The 24,324-nt window shown below is 43.3% G+C and overlaps 1 protein-coding gene and 1 long non-coding RNA gene across 2 annotated transcripts in view; one reads left to right on the top strand and one right to left on the bottom strand.

The window, feature by feature from the left end:
- LOC139060767 (uncharacterized) overlaps positions 1 to 24,324 on the bottom strand; it is a 338,288-nt gene that overhangs the window by 304,042 nt on the left and 9,922 nt on the right. The gene's annotated exons all lie outside the window — the stretch shown is intronic.
- LOC139046781 (uncharacterized) lies at positions 8,809 to 12,690 on the top strand. Its single transcript, XR_011506923.1, has 3 exons — positions 8,809 to 8,955; positions 11,120 to 11,184; positions 12,150 to 12,690. It is a non-coding gene; the product is annotated as an uncharacterized lncRNA (long non-coding RNA).

Genomic DNA, 24,324 nt, shown 5'->3' with positions numbered 1-24,324 from the left:
CGAGACTACTTCGTTCAATCGAGTTTCAACTGTGATATTATACAGTTAACGTAATGGGTCCACCGCTTTAAATAACAAGAATAAACTCGCTGCTGCTGCTGCTGCGCTTGCTGACAACACCATTCTGACAGCCACTGTCCGCGCTCATCGAGTGCGATGTGTTCGTGTGTGCTTGTGCGCGCTGGCACCATGCTTGTTCATTCAGTTATTAAGCGAATGTTTCCAAGTTTACACTGCCAATAAAACTATTACCCTTACTTCGTATGTAGGTCTACTAATTTGCCATCGCAATCGATGCTTCAGCTTTCGGGCGAAACTGCGACTCTTTCTTTTTGCTTTTATTTTTTAGTTCGAAGCATCAAAAAGCGCATGCAGCATATAGCAGAGTTCCGCCTAATGATATGGAATATATGAAGCAGTGGGCTTTACTTGAGCGACAGATTGCAATGTTCAGGCTGCTAAGTAAAACGATTCACTGAATAACTTCATAAGTATTCTATTTGAATCTTATGTACAGATGGCTGCATGCATAAAAAATCTTTCAACTATAGTTGCACATACGGCATGTTAATATTGTCATGAATAGGTGATACGCATACGCATAGAATAATACCAACGAAACAACCAAGATAGCGGGAGGGACACTTGTAGCTGAACCGGGGGAGCCCAACCTGGGATCTCTTTGGTTGTTTGTCTTCAGTAGCTGTTTTTCCTGGTAAATGAAGCAATAGTCATTCTGAATGTATCTTCTTTTGTCTGTTTCCCTTGGAAAATTTTTTATAGAAGGTCTATAGACAGTATATAGACGTCAATAGGCTGTCTACAGACTTTCTATAAAAATGTTGTAAGGGCTTACTGCACTTAAAAGAAGACCAAAGAGGCGCCAATTAACCGAAGGTTCACACATTCTCTACCTTAATGCATATTGGCAATAATAAAATGAAGCTTCTCAGTACAATGTTCTGTATAGGTTTCTCGATTTTTTAAACAAATAGCGACCACCAACATGGAGCTGTCTGTGTTGTGTGTTTGTGTGTGTATGTTGTGTCTGTGTATTGTGTATGTGTGCAGTGTGTACGTGTGCATGTTTGAATTGCGTACGTATTCTGTGCGTGTTAGGGTTGTATGTCTGTGTGTTGTGTGTGTGCGTGTGTTTTGTGTGTTTGTGTGTGCGTGTGTGGGCGCGGGGAGGGGGGGGGGCGTGTACATGTTGTCCCAAGGTGAGTGCTGTTTGTTTCAAAGTGTATAAGTGCCACTGACTGGCCATAGACTAATAGTCTGCATTTACCTGAAACGAAATCGTCTGGCTGGTAATAACATTATTTCGAAGTGGCCTCTCAAGTGGTATTCACATACGCACACATTGCAAGACCTTGTTGACCATGCACTCTTCCCAAAAAAAGTATTGTGCTAAAACGTTTCACTCAGCTTTGTAAAATTATGCTACTGCCATATATATATTAAAGCACTACTGTTGTTTTTCGGTTCAATCGCAGCATGATGGCCTGAGAGAGGAACCAAGGTCAAGCGCCCAAGCAAGCAGCACGGCCTCGCACCAAAAGTTGTCTCCATAATCCGGTGTCTTCACGAGAGAGTTTTAAAGCAAACGTCTTCCACAACGTAATGCTGAGGCGGCTTTGAGATTTTTTCCTTTTTTCAGTATCATTATGGTTTCATATATAAGCTGGTTCTCTTGCACTGTAGTAAGTACTTCACTGTTTCTGTTTTGTTTTCAATGTGGCTTACATAGCCGTCGGTTTTTCTTGCTTTAAAATAAAACACTTTTCTCTTTTTGTACGAAACAAACTCTAGCCTGGCTCTTTGTAGCATCATTTACCATAGTGCTAGCCCTGCCACCTGCTCTTTGCCACACATGGCTCCATGAAATGTCTGGTTCCTTGGCTTATAGAAAAAAAGGAAAAACACACACACACACCCGCCGTGGTGGCTAAGTGGCTATGGTGTAGCGCTGCTAAGCATGATCGAGGTCGCGGTATCGAATCCCGGCTGCGGCGACCGCATTTCAATGGGGGAGAAATGCAAAAACGCCTCTGTCCCATGCATTAGGGGCATGTTTAATGATTCACTGGTATTCAAAATTAATGCGGAGTCCCCCCCCCCCCCCTACGGCGTGCCTCATAATAAAATCGTGCCTTTGGCATGTAACGGCATGTAAAAGAAAAAAAAATGCCTTAGAGTGAAATTAGATTTCAGGGGAGAGCGTTCAGGTGAGAAGAGCTTTTGGTATATTGCCAATCAGCTACGATGGTTAAACCAATATTCGACATTACACAACAATTCCTTTTTACATCAAAAAAAGCATTCGATTGTGTCTGCATTTTGAAAATACGCAAATCGCTGCTATGTGCACTTCACGATATCTGGACACTGTGACAAAATGCCCACCTGCCAGGATTCCTCATACACACTGCGCACCCATCATCATGCTGTTGTGTGTCGCAGATTTGCGCATGAGCACATTCCGTGACTAATTCGAAACAAATTTACTGACAGTGTCGGGGACTTCTGTACATTGTCCATCGGTGCCTCTTATACACAGAGACGTGCGTATTGATTTACTTCGCTTGCCTTACTTTGAAAGGGCATGTACTTCTTGCTGTTCTTCCTTTTTTACGTACGCGTCCGATCCAGTGCAAGCGGAAGCTTATCTATAGCCTGGGAAATTTACTTTTAAGCGGTTATAACGCCTGGACGAAAACCGATGCTGCTTGTTTTCTGAACCTATAGTGCGCATAAGCAGTTCTATAAATATTACTGTTTTCATATTTGAAATCGAGGGTTCGACGGAAGCCCGTCTGGTCGGGATGAAGCATTGAAATGGGGCTCTATTCTGGACACGCATGGCGGCTGCACGGCCGCCATTATCCGCCATGTTTACTCTCTGATTGGCAGTCGAGAGGTCACGTGTTTTGAAATTTGTGCCGGGAAGCGGAAGTATTGCAAAATGCAATTTTGTGTTTTCATCAAGATGACGAAACGTGACGTGGAGCTGCAAATTTTATGGACTAATACATTTTTTTGGTCCTTGGCAGATATATCGTGATGTTAGCGCTTCAAAAAGAATGTGAGCGGTAGCGTGCAGAAGCCAGTGCAATGCATCTGCAATTGCGCGAATATGTGGTGGCGATTCAAGATATGCGCCATGCCAGCTTGCTGATTGGCTGAAGGAATATCTCGTGAGGAGCGTCACAGGAAGGGCTGTTTCGTAAACGTCATTTTGACGATGCGTGACGTTGCGCAGGGCCGCCATTGCTGAGATTTTCCGCCATAATTTTTGCTGCGACGAGCCGCGCGAATTATGCTAATGGGCAGCCATATGCAATGGCAGCCAAGAGGAATGCGTATCGCCACATTTTCCCCGTCGTTTGGCACCACGAAAATCTTTTGTTCATAACGCGTGCTCATAGTATTTGCATCGCTCTCGGTTGGTGCTGGCATTTGTGTTTTGGGCCATCGTTTTTTAAAAGAACGCGTTTATACGAAATAATATTGGTTGAATATAGCAAACTTTCAGCAATGTTGTCCACTTTTCACTGCTGCATTTGTATTGTAATCGAGATTAATGCCTTTTCGCACAATCAAAAGTTATGACAACGGCCTCTTTCTAACTTATAAAAAGAAATGTACGCAAGGCGGCGCCTTGGAGTTTCCTCCCGCGGTGCGAGTAACCAGTGAAATGAACAAGAGATGGCGGCGCCGGCGCTTGCGTCGCTCTAGTGGATATCTCTGGCGCGCGCAACGCTATCGGTGATATTCGGCCGTTTCTCAGCCAGCCGAGTCGGGCTGAGTCACTTGCATTTCACGAAATAGCGATAACGTGGCCTAGAACGTGCGCGCATCACCACTGGTAGGTCGCGTATGTTGTCTCAAGAAAGAAAACAAGCGCGTTGGCTCCAACATGCGATTACTCATTCCATTTTCCAGGGACACGCATCCGAGCTACTGAAGCAGACGACGGCTTGTACGCAGCAGACGACGGAAGCGAGAAGCGTTTTCGACAGAATAATCACACGCTTTGAGATAGCTGCTTTATTTTTACTGCGGAGCAAAACTGTTTTGCTTTACCGATAACGCTACATTGAGTGCCTTCATTTCAGTTTCTTAGGCGAAACGTCAAGTTGGCGTCACGTTACGTAAGCAAAACCGGGCCACCAGCGCCATTTTGTTTGCGTCGCGCCTACGTCACGCATCGAAGAAAATGGCGGAATGTCCAGAATAGCCTTCAGCCCTAGGCCAAAAGTTTTTCTGCGCTATGTGGACGACTGTTTCTGTCTGATTCGGCGCAGCGCTTTGGATTCGTTCACTGCGCACCTAAACAGTCAAGAAAAGGCCATCCAATTCACGGTTGAGACAGAGGTCGACAGCAGACTCCTTTTTTTAGATGTACTTGTCACCAGACGCGATGGACGGCTCTCGTTCAGCGTGTACCGTAAGGACACACACACTGGCCGCTACCTGAACTTTCAATCCGTTCATCCTGACGCTCACAAAAGGTCGGTTGCTGCCTCACTGCTCAACCGTACGAACCGCGTTTGCACCACAGCAGAAAGCCGTTCCACTGACTTGGACCACGTGCGAGGTGATCTCTCGGCAAGCGGCTACCCCACATCCTTTTTGACTGCTGTGGAGCGCCGTCTGTCCAATCCTGCACGTCCGACCAATCCGCGACCAAGAAAGCGTGCTGCCATACCTTACGTTCCAGGGATAAGCGAAACCCTGTCTCGCGTTCTACGCAGTTATGACGTTGAGGTGGCGCACGTGCCCGTTTGTAAGCTGAGGCAAGCGCTCGTCGGCGGAAAGGACAGGCTTCCGAGAGAATCGTTTCCCGGCGTGGTATATAAGATACCCTGCGCAGATTGCGACTACGCATACATCGGTGAATCCGGCAACTTCAAACAGAGACTGAGAGAGCATCAGAAAGATGTCGAAAAGAAGCGTACAGTGTCGAATGCCCTTGCCGAGCACGTGGATGCAACGGGCCATGATATCGACTGGGATCGCTCAAGAATTATCGGCCAAGAAAGAAACCAAAAATCGCGTCTGTATCTGGAGTCACTGGAGATACAAAAAACACGTCACACGCTTAATCGAAATGAGGGAACCCTCCCACCGTCATACACGCGCTGCTTACGTCACGTTCTAAAGCATACATAAGCTTCCTTGAACCTTCCGTCATCCCATTGTGAACAAGGCTTCCGTAGCGAAGCCGAAACGTCTTTTAGATTTTTTTCATTTTTAGCACTTCTATGTTGGTCGGTGTCCTTGGTTTTACTTCTTCAATGTTTTCATATTTATCTGTCCAGTGATCTCTTGATGTAAAAAAAAAAATTGTTTTCGTCTACAATGTCCTAAATTACAAATCATTTCTTACAGTCACTGAGAGAAAAAGTGTGGACGATATTTAACAGCAGCGCAAGAAAACTGAGTAAAATAAAAACGGAGACACACACGAGCGCTACGTGTGACATTTGTTTTTTTTTTTGTGTTACAGTTGAATATTTCCAGCTTTGACCAAAAAGCCTAATTTTCGTTTTGAGATCAGCTGCATGTAGATTATATTTTTTTATTTTATAACGATTATTTGACGCGCGATAGAAAACCCCAACATGACAGAAGTTCACATGAAAATAGAGGCTAGGAGTGCAAAACAGTAGTCGTAGAAGGAATATCGACTGGAGTTGCATAATGCGCACTTGCAATGCGCAGTTGCATAATACTTTGAGACGTACGACACAATCATTCTTCTTGTTACCAGCTACACTAAATGAAGTGTGCTCCACGATTGCCAACCTTAAAAATACAGGGCCTGGCTTCGACAATATTTGTGTCAGGCATTTAAAACTGGTTGCGCATTTAGTTTGCGACACGCTCTGTAACATTCTTAACCTTATGTTCAAAGAAGTTGCATTCCCTTCCTTTTTAAAAAATGCCAGGATTATTCCTGTTTTTAAACAAGGCGACAAACACACAGTTAATAATTACCGACCAATTGCAATTCTGTCCTGCCTTAGTAAACTAATTGAGAAATTATTTGTTAAACGTCTTAATCACTACTTAACAAAGTTTAAATTGCTAAAGAACAATCAATTTGGTTTCCACCCAGGAAGTTCCACAAATCTAGCTGTTCTATCTCTAACTGACTACATAAAAGAATGTATTGATTCGGGAAACTTAGTCGGATCTCTATTTTTAGACTTCAGTAAAGCTTATGACACGGTTAACCATCAAGTCCTGTTTAATAAACTTGACTCTTATGGTATAACCGGTCCTGCGCTAACATTCTTAAAAAATTATTTACTTGACCGGCCGTACACAGTACATGCAGCAAATACTTTCTCAGTAACAAAATGTATTAACCAAGGTGTACCACGGGGATCAGTTCTGGGCCCTTTGCTTTTCCTTTTATATATTAATGATCTTCTGGATTCTCTTAACTCCACCAACTGCGTTCATTGCATTTTATATGTAGATGACACAACCATATCTTCATCTGACAAATCTGTTACTACTCTTACTTCTAAATTAAATATTGCATTAAGTAACATTATAGAATGGTGTAGCAACAATTACTTAGTTCTTAATCTTTCAAACACTAAATTTATGTTATTCAAAAATGCTCAAAGGGCCTTAACTTCTATTCCTGAAGTAAACCTTGGAATTCATTCAATTCCCGTTAGCACCGATGTCACTTTTCTTGGCATGCATCTTGACCCTAACCTTACATTTCGCTCTCACTTCCAACATCTGAAGCACAAGACTGCGTTTGGTATACGTGCATTGTTCAAAGCTCGCCCTTTTTTTTTCTCACGAGGCTCTGCTAGCGTTGTATTATGCGTTCATTCATAGTCACATTAATTACGGCATTGTTTCATGGGGCAACACTTACGCTTGTCACTTATCATCAATTCAACATATCCAAAATCAGTCGATACGCATTATCACTTCTAGCTCCATGCAATACAATGCCTCTTTGTTACTTCGCGCGTATAATATCTTGCCTATTAATAATTTGTTCCGGTTTAACATACTCGTCTTACTCCACAAGTTGCTTCATAATAACCTTACGTTTCCGTTCATTGCAACTGACCGTTTGCTGAATAATAATATGGCCAGATTTGCGGCTAACAACAATTTCTTATTACCCATGGTTCATACCAATTACGGCAAAAAAACATCTTCCTTCGCTGCAATTTCTCTTTGGAATGAATTAGCATCAACCATAAAACCCTGTACTTCTCTTGCCCTTTTTAAAAATCACCTTAAGCATCATTTCCTGCGATAACTTAACTACGATCTGGCGGTGTACCTTTGACTTTTATGTCACATGTCATTTCTTGTATTTCACCCACGCTTTTTTCCGACTTTCTTGTATAACGTGCTTTTTCGTGTTTGATTGTAAATGACATGTCTAATGATGTATTTGATCTGTCGATGTTATTTATAATACGCTAATTTGCTGACTATTGATATCACCATCAATGTTGTTATTATTAACCGAGGGTCCCACTACAGTTCTTTCACTTTGGGACCCTCGTCTGTACATTTGTCATGTAATTACTTCTGTTTTTGGAACCAATAAATCTGAATCTGAATCTGAGTCAACGTTTCAGCGAAAACATTGGTGAGAGCGGCAACTGTCCCCACGAAGAGAAATGCCCTTTCAAAGCGTTGGTTTCGGCGACAGTCCGGGTTTGTCCATTATTAATCACGACAGAAAATTGCCTTTACACGTCACACTTCTGCACAGTGGAAACAGAAAAAATGTTAAGTAACAGAAAAATGCAAACAGAAAACAGAACTTTTTCTGTAATACAAAACAGATAACTATCTTTAAACACAAAATTGCTGTGAATGTCAAACAGGAATAACTTGTTAAATAACAGGGAAAAAAAACAAAGATAGAAAACAGAGCTTTACAGAAATTATCTAGCAAGGCAGCTGCCAGAAAATTTCTGTTGCTTTAAGGAAATATATTTTACAGTGTAGTTTCTTAAAGAGGCTTTAAAGTGGCACATTGTCTTCTGTATAGCTTTTGTGCAAATTTATTTGCGTAGTTCGTTGGGCCAGCGTATCGATAAGAGACCGCCACGATAGTTTTGATTTTTCATTTTTTGTTTTAAATGAAAGTCCTCGACCTAGGTACTCTAGTAAAATTTATCGGCAAGTCTCATAGCACCCTAAATAATTTGCTGTAGCATCAACAGCAGCAGTAAATTAACCGAATCTGTTCATTGTGGCTATCTTCTGGGGTGTAAATTTAGCGTATTTACGACTCGCAACTTTTTTGACTGGCAAGCTTATTTACCGAGCAATAAACAAAAAAAGCTACTGGAACTGTATTAGAAAACTTAAGTGACGACTATTGTCAAAACATGACAAAACAAGGCCTGCGGAGTGCATATTATAAATGCTGTTCACACTGGGTAGATAAAGACACTATATTTGAGCCAAAAGCTAGCAACTTTTTTTAAGACGAGAGGTACGCCAAAATTTAGGACTAGGTTGTCAGAGCCGTCCTAGAATGACGCAATTGGAAACTTGCCTTAGCAATGATATGGAACAACGCGGAACTGATACAACATGAAAAGGGAACAAAGAGGCGACCGTCGCACATAGACAACGATTGCACATGAAGCGCTCAACACAAGCGCTGTCAATAGAGGCGTCAGTAAAGCTAAGTGTAAAGAAAACGCCCCTGCGGGCAATCTACTAGATAATAGCGCATTCAAGCCGACTTCGTGGCTTGCGTTATCGCTTTCGATAACCTCCTTCGTAAAGAAAAGTTGAAGCCCCTACCGCTTTTGCCCACTGTATAAAATGGCAGCTCGCTTTAGATCTTTCTCGTACGTCATCGATTCCTGCGACAGGTGTAAGAAGCACTAGCAAGTCCTCGGTCTTTTTTTTTTTCATAACTGGCCTGCCGCATATTGCCAGGTAAGGAGAATCTTTGTAAAAGGATATTGCGTTTTGATTTCCGCTACGTCGAGGATGTACTAAAATATACCTATATCAATTGTAGTTGTCAATTAAAGGTGTATAGTACTTTAGCATGGAATCGGAAATATTAAATAACCTGCACGGCTATGTGACTACTCCAGTGTACATTCCTAGTGGTCAACAGCCGAAACTTTAGTGAACCCCCACCAAGATATATTAGTGAAAAAGAACTGTCTATATATATAGTACAGGGGCCCCTGACGACCGCCATAACAGTATATAGCGACGGTGTCACAGCAGCCGATCCAGAACCTTTGTAGTATCAGTCTGGTTTATTGGCGCTGCGCAAAAGCGTTGGCCTCATGATTGTGGAGCCCTGGGTTTGAATCGTGTCTTGGGCAATTTCATTTAAACATTGCTGCATTATTAACTTCCTCGTATGACTTCTGCAGTGCTTGTTATTTTATCTATGCCTCACCGCCACACCTGACACTGAAGATCCTGCGAAGGGGAACGAAGCGACCCGTTGCGTCGTAGCCTCGAGGGATCGCAGGGGGAAGGGGAGCAGGGGGTGCTTAAGTAGATACCGCTTCAGCGGCCGCAGACCAATTAATAACTATACGTTGTTACTGTGCGCCCCACTGCAGTGAGACGGGCCAACCACTGACTAGCGAAACCTTGTGCATGCGATGGAATAATAAAGGGACCCTCCTCACTTTACCAGCTCGACTGTGAGGGGGCCCGTCATAATAACGTACAGACTATTATGACGGGCCCTCTCACCGTTCTGAGTGCCTAATGAAAATTTTCTTGAATATTTTATCACATATAGCAATTCTCGAAAATCTGCAGATGGGTTATATTTTTCGTCGCTCCTCATTTGAGACCCAGGATACCAGCAAACTTTAGATCGCGCTCCCGTTCTCTGATATTTTAAGTACCGCTTAAACATGACCGACTTATTATTTCATTTCAAACTTCCGTGGCTACCTTCCGCTCAGTTAACATCGATCGTCCGTTCTTGCGAGGTGGCGGGTGGCACTGGATCTCTTGACTTCAGGGAGACGGAGGCCCCGCCCCCACTTGCGCCTCTCGGTGCTGAAGGTGATAAGAACTCATTCGAGGGCAGAATATACGGAGTTGTGAGATTAGCAGATTCGGCTGACTCCCGTACGGCGCAGGATAGCCCGTCCTATAGATACGGATAAGGAGAAATTAAGAAGTGTTATCTTTTTAATCATGCAGAACCAACTAGCCAGAAGGAAATCTTTTCTGACTGCTGCAAGGGAAGCGCTTAATTACCTTTCGAGGCTAAGGCAGGATGCTCGAGGACTGAGTGCTCTGAATTTTGACATTTGAGATTCTATCCACGGCTGGCTGCTTCAGCAAGCCATTGACACAACTGAATGTAATTTAATGCCATCAATGCCATTTAATACCATTTAATGCCACCAATCCGAAGCGCGGAGGTCAGAAAAATTCGGTTGACTTCATGGCATCCATGGAGAGCGGCTAAAAGAATATACAAGGCAATAAGAGTGAAATAATGGAGAAGTACAATAAAGTAGATCTGTTTGGCGGAGGGCGAGGAAAGATATACGTTTCATCCGTTCACGGCAAGTCGACATCCAGCGCCGCCTCATTACAAATCGAAAGCACCTTACCTAAGTAATCGCTGCTTGAAGACGAATTTTATGTTCCTTGCAATATTGCTTGCGAATTCGCAGTCAGGGACAGAAATTTCGAGACCACGACTGCCGCAAAAAAAAAATGAATTTGTGCCAGGTTGAGGCACTTCCTCCGGCAATGCAACGATTATAGTCCCTCCACCACACTAATGCGAATGCTTCCCACCAGTAAATTAAGCTTTCTCACTCTGCCCGTGTTCCACAAGTGTGTGTCCGGGATCGTACTTAGATTGCGCAAATGTACAAAATCAATGCACAAGCAATTTGATCAATAGAATTCAGGAACGTTAATGGAAGAAAGAGATCACTGAACTACATGCAGCACTATTTTAGACACCGCTGAAATTAGACATCGCTGAAATATTCAGCAGCGTAGCAACCAGTATACGCAACACAAAAGTAACGCTCACGTTATACCATCTTGAACCTCGCACATGGCGTATATTAATGAACATTGCTCAAAACTGTTCTAGGTTCTTCCTAACCACCATGAAAGCCTACGTGGTCTTGGCCTTGGTCATCTGCGGACATCTATGCCGTAAGTGACAAGACATGACGCGTGCTGCATGTTTGTTAGGCGCTTCTTCGTTCGAGTCGTCACCAGACCAAGCAATGACTGACACGCGGTGATACAAGCCGGGTAGAAACAGTCATCTGCAGGTTGTAGGAAGGGAAAGCTGAAAGAGATTAGATAACAGATAATTGAATGGGATAGAAATAAACAGCTAGACGCTTGGAGCACTTATTCAGCCTTTACGACTGGGTGCCGGCGACATGAAACAGTTATATCACACCGGTTAAAAAACAAACTGAAATAATCTCACTGTTAATGCGACAATGAAGCAGCGGAGCAATGCAATCCCTAACGCGTGTGTGCGTCGCCACGCGATATTCTTAAAATTTCGCTCGCTTTAATTTCTTGTCGAAAAAAAGGACCATAGAATACCTAGGTTACTGCAAACACCGTTCTCGATCATATAGCAACATCCCACCACCCCCAACATTTGCGCTGACACCTTATAGATCGTAGCTATGTTAATTAAATGTTATCAAACTTATTCAGAAATATATTGGTGTACAACGATTAAAAAACTATATTATAGCACGAACAACGCACATCAACATAAAGTGAGCGCCGTTCGCGTAAAGCTCCTCGTTATTATTAATTAAGCGTACTTACGTTTAAATGAGAGTAGTAGGAATTGCGAGGCAAATAAAATCAAATTTTCAATCATGGCAAAATTCAGTTGGCATAGCCGGTGCACAGAACAGCACATAAGAAATCTACTTCTAAAATTCCGGCAATTTATCTTTTAACTTCGACATTAGGCAATAAGTTGAATGACATGAGCGCATTTGTGCATTTTACGGGTTTCTTTAGATGGTAATCTTCAAGCTGAAAATCCCTTCAAGCTTTATTTAGCCAGTGAATGTCCTTGCACAGTAATCTACCGTGACTGCGTGTGTGTCAACTTTCAGCGCTCTTTCCTGTGTACACTGCAGAAATTCAAGCCGCTACATTGAGCAAGCCGGAAAAAACAGCGCACGCATTCGAGAAGCTACTGGAAGAAGCGCTTACCCAATCTATCACCGCGGATGAGCGACGAGACCTCGTCGAAGCCCTCAAGGCCCTCAAGATCTCGGCTAACGGCGAAGAAACTGAAGAGGGCTACTTCTTTCACCTAATCGGCACAGGAATCCGTGCAATTGTCCAGGCAGTCCGCGCCGGTGTTCAAGCTGGTCGTGCAGCCGGTACTGCAGCCGGTTCTGCAGCCGGTTCAGCGGCCGGTTCAGCGGTCGGTATAGCGGCTGGTTCAGCTGCGGGAGGTGCGGCGGGAGGCATTATAGGCGTTGCTGCATCGGAGAAAATCCGCAAGTCGTAGGTAGCTTCGACTACCCTTTTTTCGTCGCAACACAATAAAGCAACTGTGTCATATCGTGGAACAAGAACGTGTGTTGGTCGGTTCCGCATCAAATTTGATCTGTTCTGCTTCACATTTTGAATAATGTTTTTCATGTTTATTAAATGCTTGTAAATTGTGTTCTCGCTCTGTGTTCTCCTGTTCTCTTGTGCGCCTGCTTGGTCCGCGGATTGGATTATAATTAATAAGAAATTGATAGAAAGACAATAATATAGGTTTCAACTTTATTTGCTTTGGCCCCATACTTTGGTCCACGTACTTATGGAATTCTCTAGCTGGCAATATTCGTTCCCTCCCATAATATAAACTTTTCGCCGCACTAACTGATAATGCAGCCTAATAACACTTCCTTTATTTTTTTCAATATTTATCATTGCGTTGCTATAACCATGTTTACTCTTCTTGTACTTTAGACTTGTGCCTACTCCTGCAATTAGCGGCGAGAATTTGGAGTGGCGCCCTCTCGCGAGTGACGTCACGGCCAGGGCGCCGCTCCCTGCGGCTCGCTCGGCTGCCGCGCGCGCTCGTTCCCTTCGTGTATGCATGGGGTATGGGTGGCTCGAGCCGTGCTTATTGAAGGGTATGTCGGCTTGCTTCAGCTGCCATGCCTGAACCACAGTTGCTTCTCCTAAAGCGCGAGAGACGATAAAATTTGCGGATTGGAAATCGCAAGCTATGTAGCGGTAAAGGGGTCTACTGGTTTTACAATGCATATGTGCGCCGTGTCTTTCCATAGATTTTGCGTAAACAGAATTTCTGCAAATTCAACACGCGAAGTTGTGTATGATGCTTCGCTAGACACTTAACATTCCGTTAGTATTTAGCTATGAGAAACATTGCATTTTACATGGAAGAAAAATCTTGGTGATTGGCGTCAGCTTGTTATCTGTGTTAGAAAGACACTGCCCAGCGAAACTGTCATCATGATGCTTTATTACTCTGGTGAGTTCTAGTCAAATATGGCCATTTAGTAATGCGTAAAAGAAAGATTTAGGCGCGCATTTCTTATGAAACAGGCCTCCAAAAAACGAATTGCTCATTGCTGCTCCTGGGAACACTATGGCGCTTCATGTAGAGTATTTACATAGTTGATTCTCAAATACCATAGTAGCAATCACCTGAGAGAAAAGTTTCGTGGTTAAGATCGAGAGCCAATTAATTGCAAGCGATGAAATGTTTCATGGTGGGCCTCAGCAGCCTTCATCGACAATATGGCACACACCTCACGCAACGGTAGGAATCGACTGTCAGTATGGCGAGGCATGCGTTTTTCGCGAAACCCATCAGTTCACTACAACTATCTGTACAGGAATAACATTGATTCACGGTGGAGGAAAAGAACTAGGAAGTTTAACAGTAGGTATGCGGCCTGTAGGGTGAGCAACACAGCAACCAAGAACGTCAAGCGGAAAGTCAGAGAGGCTGAAATAATCTCATGAGTGGCGGCAATTAAAAAGAAACCTGCCATGAGTAACTACTTACGGGAAAAAAACGAAATCAGGAAACAAACAATTTCTGATAACTCAAATGGAAGCTCATTACTTTTCGAAGCGAGATCGGGATGCCTTAGAACACGCACCTATAAAGCGAGATATAACAAGGAAGAAGAAGCATGTGCTTGCTGCGGTAAAACTAGGGAGACGACAAGGCATGTTTTATTAGAATGTGAAGACGTCTACCCAGCGGTCGATTTAGGCACCATTGGCCTCCTTCAAGCCCTTTGGTTCAGTGGGAGCAGTGGTAAAGCAAACATGTCCGCAATAGGCATTAGTAAGAGGCGATTGGAGGATTGGTGGAAGAAAAGTAGGGAAACGACAAAAGACGGAGACGTACAAAAGCACAGTTCCCAATAGGGGATCAGAAAATTTGGCCGCGGTAGTTCATAGTCTTTTTTTTTTTCGTTGTTTGACCTAGGTAGGACATTAGGCAGTATAATAGCAAGAGCTTGGTGGCGCAACCTACCGCCCCGTTCCAAAAGGGACGCTTCTAACATCCATCCATCCATCCATGCTTTAATGCCCCATGCCATAATCAAGATGGATGCTGTTAGCGTCGACGCATGTCAACACTGCTCCGTTTCTACTTTCGAAAACGGTAAGAGGTGAGTAGTTTGCTCTTCAAGTACATTACAAACAGTGCACAACGCATTCTTTTACCCAATATTTTCCGCGTGTTCATCACACAGAACACGACTACAATGTAGCCCGCAAAAAAAGAAATGCAGGCGGACCGTGACAAAATTTATAAACTGCGTGTTCTGACATTTCAGCCTATGTTGCGCTTTGCGAGGCAACGTGGAATTTGGGCATCAAATTTAGCTTTAGTGTTTTGCTATAGCACACCTAAGAGCTAGCTAGTGGGCTTTACAAATGTATTATTGTCCATTCTTGCCTTTTCGGAATATACTTATTTTTACTGTGGCTGCGACAAAGAAAATAAAGCATGCGTGAGTTCTCAACAAAACTCACTCAGCGATATTAGCTCTTAGCTATAAGAGGTAACAGTGTTTAGTCTATTGAAGTGACCCGAAAGTGAGACCTATTTTTTTTTCTTTTGGCTACTATTTTATTTGTTTTGACGCTGGCATATGAACCCGCTGCATCAGAGTGCACATGGCATTCAGTATTGATTCTGTTGCTTCGTTAACCGCGGTTCGAGTGTTTTAGTGCATTACCGTTGCGAAATGGTTTTGCCTTACCGCTGACTAGGTCCTTTCATCTTGAAAATAGTTAAAGGGAATACTGGACTACGTGGTTTGGTGTACCACCTGCGCATTTTAAAAGCACAGCGCAGAAGGTGCTAGTATCTGAGCAGCGAAGATATGTTGTCGTCATGCTCGTGGCGACAAAGAATTGCTCGCACGTAGCCTGCTATAGCCTCACTTCCTGGCTATGACAAAGAATAACTAAATGTATGAATGGTGGATGGCAAAAATAAGAAACAATGGTCAAAATGTGCATAAATTCAACTCCAACAAAACATTTAGTAAGAAAAGTAACAAGTCAGCATGTGTCATTGTTTCACGAAACTACAGTTAAAACTCGGCATAACGAAACCCGATTGTACGAATGTCCAATCTAACGAAGAAATTTCCATTCCCCCGCAGGTAACCGTAGAGTTAGATGCTGTCATCACCCCGAATCAACGAAACTCCATTAATGAAAACCCAATTTAACGAAGTATTTCTTGGAATAAATGAGTAGAAAAGGACGTGATTTCTTTCGAATTTTGACACATACGGGTTTTTCATCGAGCGTGCGCTCTAACGCAATCACATTAAAACGTCTCGGCGCCCTATAATCACGGCCCTATAGCTTTCTTCTTCTTTTTTCTTTTTCTTTTTCTTTTTTTTGCGAAGCCGCACGCCGTGCCAATGCACGGAACAACGGACTCGGCAGTTCTTACGTACCAAATTGCGCTAGGGGCATCGGTGGTTGCTTTCGTTATTTCATGGTTTATGGGTCAGAGTGCACTGATGACCTCCTCGCAACTTTCTGCCTTAATAAAGCTGTTTACTCCTCCTCCTTGCTCGGCCTGCTCGCAAAATCACTGCATCCGTACCCCGCGTTGTTGCATATCGGCAGCCTGTCACAACTTCATGTGACCGTCTACCCGGCCTGCATCGCCCGCACCTGAAGCCTCCCAAGGAGAAAAGTACTCATCCTCGAAGGTGGACATAAGGCGCAAACGTTGTCACAAGTGGACGCCAGAAGTATGACGGTTAGCGGCAAATACAATGCCGCGGTAGCTTTAATTGTGCGTCGCTGCGTTACAATTTTGGGTTTTGAAGAACCGAACAATCCCTTTCTTAGTTTTGCGACCTTCCCTATGTAACGAAATTTTTCTTGCTTAATGCGAGCGAGACTACTTCGTTCAATCGAGTTTCAACTGTGATATTATACAGTTAACGTAATGGGTCCACCGCTTTAAATAACAAGAATAAACTCGCTGCTGCTGCTGCTGCGCTTGCTGACAACACCATTCTGACAGCCACTGTCCGCGCTCATCGAGTGCGATGTGTTCGTGTGTGCTTGTGCGCGCTGGCACCATGCTTGTTCATTCAGTTATTAAGCGAATGTTTCCAAGTTTACACTGCCAATAAAACTATTACCCTTACTTCGTATGTAGGTCTACTAATTTGCCATCGCAATCGATGCTTCAGCTTTCGGGCGAAACTGCGACTCTTTCTTTTTGCTTTTATTTTTTAGTTCGAAGCATCAAAAAGCGCATGCAGCATATAGCAGAGTTCCGCCTAATGATATGGAATATATGAAGCAGTGGGCTTTACTTGAGCGACAGAGTGCAATGTTCAGGCTGCTAAGTAAAACGATTCACTGAATAACTTCATAAGTATTCTATTTGAATCTTATGTACAGATGGCTGCATGCATAAAAAATCTTTCAACTATAGTTGCACATACGGCATGTTAATATTGTCATGAATAGGTGATACGCATACGCATAGAATAATACCAACGAAACAACCAAGATAGCGGGAGGGACACTTGTAGCTGAACCGGGGGAGCCCAACCTGGGATCTCTTTGGTTGTTTGTCTTCAGTAGCTGTTTTTCCTGGTAAATGAAGCAATAGTCATTCTGAATGTATCTTCTTTTGTCTGTTTCCCTTGGAAAATTTTTTATAGAAGGTCTATAGACAGTATATAGACGTCAATAGGCTGTCTACAGACTTTCTATAAAAATGTTGTAAGGGCTTACTGCACTTAAAAGAAGACCAAAGAGGCGCCAATTAACCGAAGGTTCACACATTCTCTACCTTAATGCATATTGGCAATAATAAAATGAAGCTTCTCAGTACAATGTTCTGTATAGGTTTCTCGATTTTTTAAACAAATAGCGACCACCAACATGGAGCTGTCTGTGTTGTGTGTTTGTGTGTGTATGTTGTGTCTGTGTATTGTGTATGTGTGCAGTGTGTACGTGTGCATGTTTGAATTGCGTACGTATTCTGTGCGTGTTAGGGTTGTATGTCTGTGTGTTGTGTGTGTGCGTGTGTTTTGTGTGTTTGTGTGTGCGTGTGTGGGCGCGGGGAGGGGGGGGGGGGGGGGCGTGTACATGTTGTCCCAAGGTGAGTGCTGTTTGTTTCAAAGTGTATAAGTGCCACTGACTGGCCATAGACTAATAGTCTGCATTTACCTGAAACGAAATCGTCTGGCTGGTAATAACATTATTTCGAAGTGGCCTCTCAAGTGGTATTCACATACGCACACATTGCAAGACCTTGTTGACCATGCACTCTTCCCAAAAAAAGTATTGTGCTAAAACGTTTCACTCAGCTTTGTAAAATTATGCTACTGCCATATATATATTAAAGCACTACTGTTGTTTTTCGGTTCAATCGCAGCATGATGGCCTGAGAGAGGAACCAAGGTCAAGCGCCCAAGCAAGCAGCACGGCCTCGCACCAAAAGTTGTCTCCATAATCCGGTGTCTTCACGAGAGAGTTTTAAAGCAAACGTCTTCCACAACGTAATGCTGAGGCGGCTTTGAGATTTTTTCCTTTTTTCAGTATCATTATGGTTTCATATATAAGCTGGTTCTCTTGCACTGTAGTAAGTACTTCACTGTTTCTGTTTTGTTTTCAATGTGGCTTACATAGCCGTCGGTTTTTCTTGCTTTAAAATAAAACACTTTTCTCTTTTTGTACGAAACAAACTCTAGCCTGGCTCTTTGTAGCATCATTTACCATAGTGCTAGCCCTGCCACCTGCTCTTTGCCACACATGGCTCCATAAAATGTCTGGTTCCTTGGCTTATAGAAAAAAAGGAAAAACACACACACACACCCGCCGTGGTGGCTAAGTGGCTATGGTGTAGCGCTGCTAAGCATGATCGAGGTCGCGGTATCGAATCCCGGCTGCGGCGACCGCATTTCAATGGGGGAGAAATGCAAAAACGCCTCTGTCCCATGCATTAGGGGCATGTTTAATGATTCACTGGTATTCAAAATTAATGCGGAGTCCCCCCCCCCCCCCCTACGGCGTGCCTCATAATAAAATCGTGCCTTTGGCATGTAACGGCATGTAAAAGAAAAAAAATGCCTTAGAGTGAAATTAGATTTCAGGGGAGAGCGTTCAGGTGAGAAGAGCTTTTGGTATATTGCCAATCAGCTACGATGGTTAAACCAATATTCGACATTACACAACAATTCCTTTTTACATCAAAAAAAGCATTCGATTGTGTCTGCATTTTGAAAATACGCAAATCGCTGCTATGTGCACTTCACGATATCTGGACACTGTGACAAAATGCCCACCTGCCAGGATTCCTCATACACACTGCGCACCCATCATCATGCTGTTGTGTGTCGCAGATTTGCGCATGAGCACATTCCGTGACTAATTCGAAACAAATTTACTGACAGTGTCGGGGACTTCTGTACATTGTCCATCGGTGCCTCTTATACACAGAGACGTGCGTATTGATTTACTTCGCTTGCCTTACTTTGAAAGGGCATGTACTTCTTGCTGTTCTTCCTTTTTTACGTACGCGTCCGATCCAGTGCAAGCGGAAGCTTATCTATAGCCTGGGAAATTTACTTTTAAGCGGTTATAACGCCTGGACGAAAACCGATGCTGCTTGTTTTCTGAACCTATAGTGCGCATAAGCAGTTCTATAAATATTACTGTTTTCATATTTGAAATCGAGGGTTCGACGGAAGCCCGTCTGGTCGGGATGAAGCATTGAAATGGGGCTCTATTCTGGACACGCATGGCGGCTGCACGGCCGCCATTATCCGCCATGTTTACTCTCTGATTGGCAGTCGAGAGGTCACGTGTTTTGAAATTTGTGCCGGGAAGCGGAAGTATTGCAAAATGCAATTTTGTGTTTTCATCAAGATGACGAAACGTGACGTGGAGCTGCAAATTTTATGGACTAATACATTTTTTTGGTCCTTGGCAGATATATCGTGATGTTAGCGCTTCAAAAAGAATGTGAGCGGTAGCGTGCAGAAGCCAGTGCAATGCATCTGCAATTGCGCGAATATGTGGTGGCGATTCAAGATATGCGCCATGCCAGCTTGCTGATTGGCTGAAGGAATATCTCGTGAGGAGCGTCACAGGAAGGGCTGTTTCGTAAACGTCATTTTGACGATGCGTGACGTTGCGCAGGGCCGCCATTGCTGAGATTTTCCGCCATAATTTTTGCTGCGACGAGCCGCGCGAATTATGCTAATGGGCAGCCATATGCAATGGCAGCCAAGAGGAATGCGTATCGCCACATTTTCCCCGTCGTTTGGCACCACGAAAATCTTTTGTTCATAACGCGTGCTCATAGTATTTGCATCGCTCTCGGTTGGTGCTGGCATTTGTGTTTTGGGCCATCGTTTTTTAAAAGAACGCGTTTATACGAAATAATATTGGTTGAATATAGCAAACTTTCAGCAATGTTGTCCACTTTTCACTGCTGCATTTGTATTGTAATCGAGATTAATGCCTTTTCGCACAATCAAAAGTTATGACAACGGCCTCTTTCTAACTTATAAAAAGAAATGTACGCAAGGCGGCGCCTTGGAGTTTCCTCCCGCGGTGCGAGTAACCAGTGAAATGAACAAGAGATGGCGGCGCCGGCGCTTGCGTCGCTCTAGTGGATATCTCTGGCGCGCGCAACGCTATCGGTGATATTCGGCCGTTTCTCAGCCAGCCGAGTCGGGCTGAGTCACTTGCATTTCACGAAATAGCGATAACGTGGCCTAGAACGTGCGCGCATCACCACTGGTAGGTCGCGTATGTTGTCTCAAGAAAGAAAACAAGCGCGTTGGCTCCAACATGCGATTACTCATTCCATTTTCCAGGGACACGCATCCGAGCTACTGAAGCAGACGACGGCTTGTACGCAGCAGACGACGGAAGCGAGAAGCGTTTTCGACAGAATAATCACACGCTTTGAGATAGCTGCTTTATTTTTACTGCGGAGCAAAACTGTTTTGCTTTACCGATAACGCTACATTGAGTGCCTTCATTTCAGTTTCTTAGGCGAAACGTCAAGTTGGCGTCACGTTACGTAAGCAAAACCGGGCCACCAGCGCCATTTTGTTTGCGTCGCGCCTACGTCACGCATCGAAGAAAATGGCGGAATGTCCAGAATAGCCTTCAGCCCTAGGCCAAAAGTTTTTCTGCGCTATGTGGACGACTGTTTCTGTCTGATTCGGCGCAGCGCTTTGGATTCGTTCACTGCGCACCTAAACAGTCAAGAAAAGGCCATCCAATTCACGGTTGAGACAGAGGTCGACAGCAGACTCCTTTTTTTAGATGTACTTGTCACCAGACGCGATGGACGGCTCTCGTTCAGCGTGTACCGTAAGGACACACACACTGGCCGCTACCTGAACTTTCAATCCGTTCATCCTGACGCTCACAAAAGGTCGGTTGCTGCCTCACTGCTCAACCGTACGAACCGCGTTTGCACCACAGCAGAAAGCCGTTCCACTGACTTGGACCACGTGCGAGGTGATCTCTCGGCAAGCGGCTACCCCACATCCTTTTTGACTGCTGTGGAGCGCCGTCTGTCCAATCCTGCACGTCCGACCAATCCGCGACCAAGAAAGCGTGCTGCCATACCTTACGTTCCAGGGATAAGCGAAACCCTGTCTCGCGTTCTACGCAGTTATGACGTTGAGGTGGCGCACGTGCCCGTTTGTAAGCTGAGGCAAGCGCTCGTCGGCGGAAAGGACAGGCTTCCGAGAGAATCGTTTCCCGGCGTGGTATATAAGATACCCTGCGCAGATTGCGACTACGCATACATCGGTGAATCCGGCAACTTCAAACAGAGACTGAGAGAGCATCAGAAAGATGTCGAAAAGAAGCGTACAGTGTCGAATGCCCTTGCCGAGCACGTGGATGCAACGGGCCATGATATCGACTGGGATCGCTCAAGAATTATCGGCCAAGAAAGAAACCAAAAATCGCGTCTGTATCTGGAGTCACTGGAGATACAAAAAACACGTCACACGCTTAATCGAAATGAGGGAACCCTCCCACCGTCATACACGCGCTGCTTACGTCACGTTCTAAAGCATACATAAGCTTCCTTGAACCTTCCGTCATCCCATTGTGAACAAGGCTTCCGTAGCGAAGCCGAAACGTCTTTTAGATTTTTTTCATTTTTAGCACTTCTATGTTGGTCGGTGTCCTTGGTTTTACTTCTTCAATGTTTTCATATTTATCTGTCCAGTGATCTCTTGATGTAAAAAAAAAAAAAATTGTTTTCGTCTACAATGTCCTAAATTACAAATCATTTCTTACAGTCACTGAGAGAAAAAGTGTGGACGATATTTAACAGCAGCGCAAGAAAACTGAGTAAAATAAAAACGGAGACACACACGAGCACTACGTGTGACATTTGTTTTTTTTTTTGTGTTACAGTTGAATATTTCCAGCTTTGACCAAAAAGCCTAATTTTCGTTTTGAGATCAGCTGCATGTAGATTATATTTTTTTTATTTTATAACGATTATTTGACGCGCGATAGAAAACCCCAACATGAGAGAAGTTCACATGAAAATAGAGGCTAGGAGTGCAAAACAGTAGTCGTAGAAGGAATATCGACTGGAGTTGCATAATGCGCACTTGCAATGCGCAGTTGCATAATACTTTGAGACGTACGACACAATCATTCTTCTTGTTACCAGCTACACTAAATGAAGTGTGCTCCACGATTGCCAACCTTAAAAATACAGGGCCTGGCTTCGACAATATTTGTGTCAGGCATTTAAAACTGGTTGCGCATTTAGTTTGCGACACGCTCTGTAACATTCTTAACCTTATGTTCAAAGAAGTTGCATTCCCTTCCTTTTTAAAAAATGCCAGGATTATTCCTGTTTTTAAACAAGGCGACAAACACACAGTTAATAATTACCGACCAATTGCAATTCTGTCCTGCCTTAGTAAACTAATTGAGAAATTATTTGTTAAACGTCTTAATCACTACTTAACAAAGTTTAAATTGCTAAAGAACAATCAATTTGGTTTCCACCCAGGAAGTTCCACAAATCTAGCTGGTCTATCTCTAACTGACTACATAAAAGAATGTATTGATTCGGGAAACTTAGTCGTATCTCTATTTTTAGACTTCAGTAAAGCTTATGACACGGTTAACCATCAAGTCCTGTTTAATAAACTTGACTCTTATGGTATAACCGGTCCTGCGCTAACATTCTTAAAAAATTATTTACTTGACCGGCCGTACACAGTACATGCAGCAAATACTTTCTCAGTAACAAAATGTATTAACCAAGGTGTACCACGGGGATCAGTTCTGGGCCCTTTGCTTTTCCTTTTATATATTAATGATCTTCTGGATTCTCTTAACTCCACCAACTGCGTTCATTGCATTTTATATGTAGATGACACAACCATATCTTCATCTGACAAATCTGTTACTACTCTTACTTCTAAATTAAATATTGCATTAAGTAACATTATAGAATGGTGTAGCAACAATTACTTAGTTCTTAATCTTTCAAACACTAAATTTATGTTATTCAAAAATGCTCAAAGGGCCTTAACTTCTATTCCTGAAGTAAACCTTGGAATTCATTCAATTCCCGTTAGCACCGATGTCACTTTTCTTGGCATGCATCTTGACCCTAACCTTACATTTCGCTCTCACTTCCAACATCTGAAGCACAAGACTGCGTTTGGTATACGTGCATTGTTCAAAGCTCGCCCTTTTTTTTTCTCACGAGGCTCTGCTAGCGTTGTATTATGCGTTCATTCATAGTCACATTAATTACGGCATTGTTTCATGGGGCAACACTTACGCTTGTCACTTATCATCAATTCAACATATCCAAAATCAGTCGATACGCATTATCACTTCTAGCTCCATGCAATACAATGCCTCTTTGTTACTTCGCGCGTATAATATCTTGCCTATTAATAATTTGTTCCGGTTTAACATACTCGTCTTACTCCACAAGTTGCTTCATAATAACCTTACGTTTCCGTTCATTGCAACTGACCGTTTGCTGAATAATAATATGGCCAGATTTGCGGCTAACAACAATTTCTTATTACCCATGGTTCATACCAATTACGGCAAAAAAACATCTTCCTTCGCTGCAATTTCTCTTTGGAATGAATTAGCATCAACCATAAAACCCTGTACTTCTCTTGCCCTTTTTAAAAATCACCTTAAGCATCATTTCCTGCGATAACTTAACTACGATCTGGCGGTGTACCTTTGACTTTTATGTCACATGTCATTTCTTGTATTTCACCCACGCTTTTTTCCGACTTTCTTGTATAACGTGCTTTTTCGTGTTTGATTGTAAATGACATGTCTAATGATGTATTTGATCTGTCGATGTTATTTATAATACGCTAATTTGCTGACTATTGATATCACCATCAATGTTGTTATTATTAACCGAGGGTCCCACTACAGTTCTTTCACTTTGGGACCCTCGTCTGTACATTTGTCATGTAATTACTTCTGTTTTTGGAACCAATAAATCTGAATCTGAATCTGAGTCAACGTTTCAGCGAAAACATTGGTGAGAGCGGCAACTGTCCCCACGAAGAGAAATGCCCTTTCAAAGCGTTGGTTTCGGCGACAGTCCGGGTTTGTCCATTATTAATCACGACAGAAAATTGCCTTTACACGTCACACTTCTGCACAGTGGAAACAGAAAAAATGTTAAGTAACAGAAAAATGCAAACAGAAAACAGAACTTTTTCTGTAATACAAAACAGATAACTATCTTTAAACACAAAATTGCTGTGAATGTCAAACAGGAAT

The sequence above is a fragment of the Dermacentor albipictus genome, chromosome 6, assembly GCF_038994185.2.
Source record: "Dermacentor albipictus isolate Rhodes 1998 colony chromosome 6, USDA_Dalb.pri_finalv2, whole genome shotgun sequence".
Lineage (NCBI taxonomy): Eukaryota > Metazoa > Arthropoda > Arachnida > Ixodida > Ixodidae > Dermacentor > Dermacentor albipictus.
This window is presented reverse-complemented; position numbering and strand designations above follow the sequence as displayed.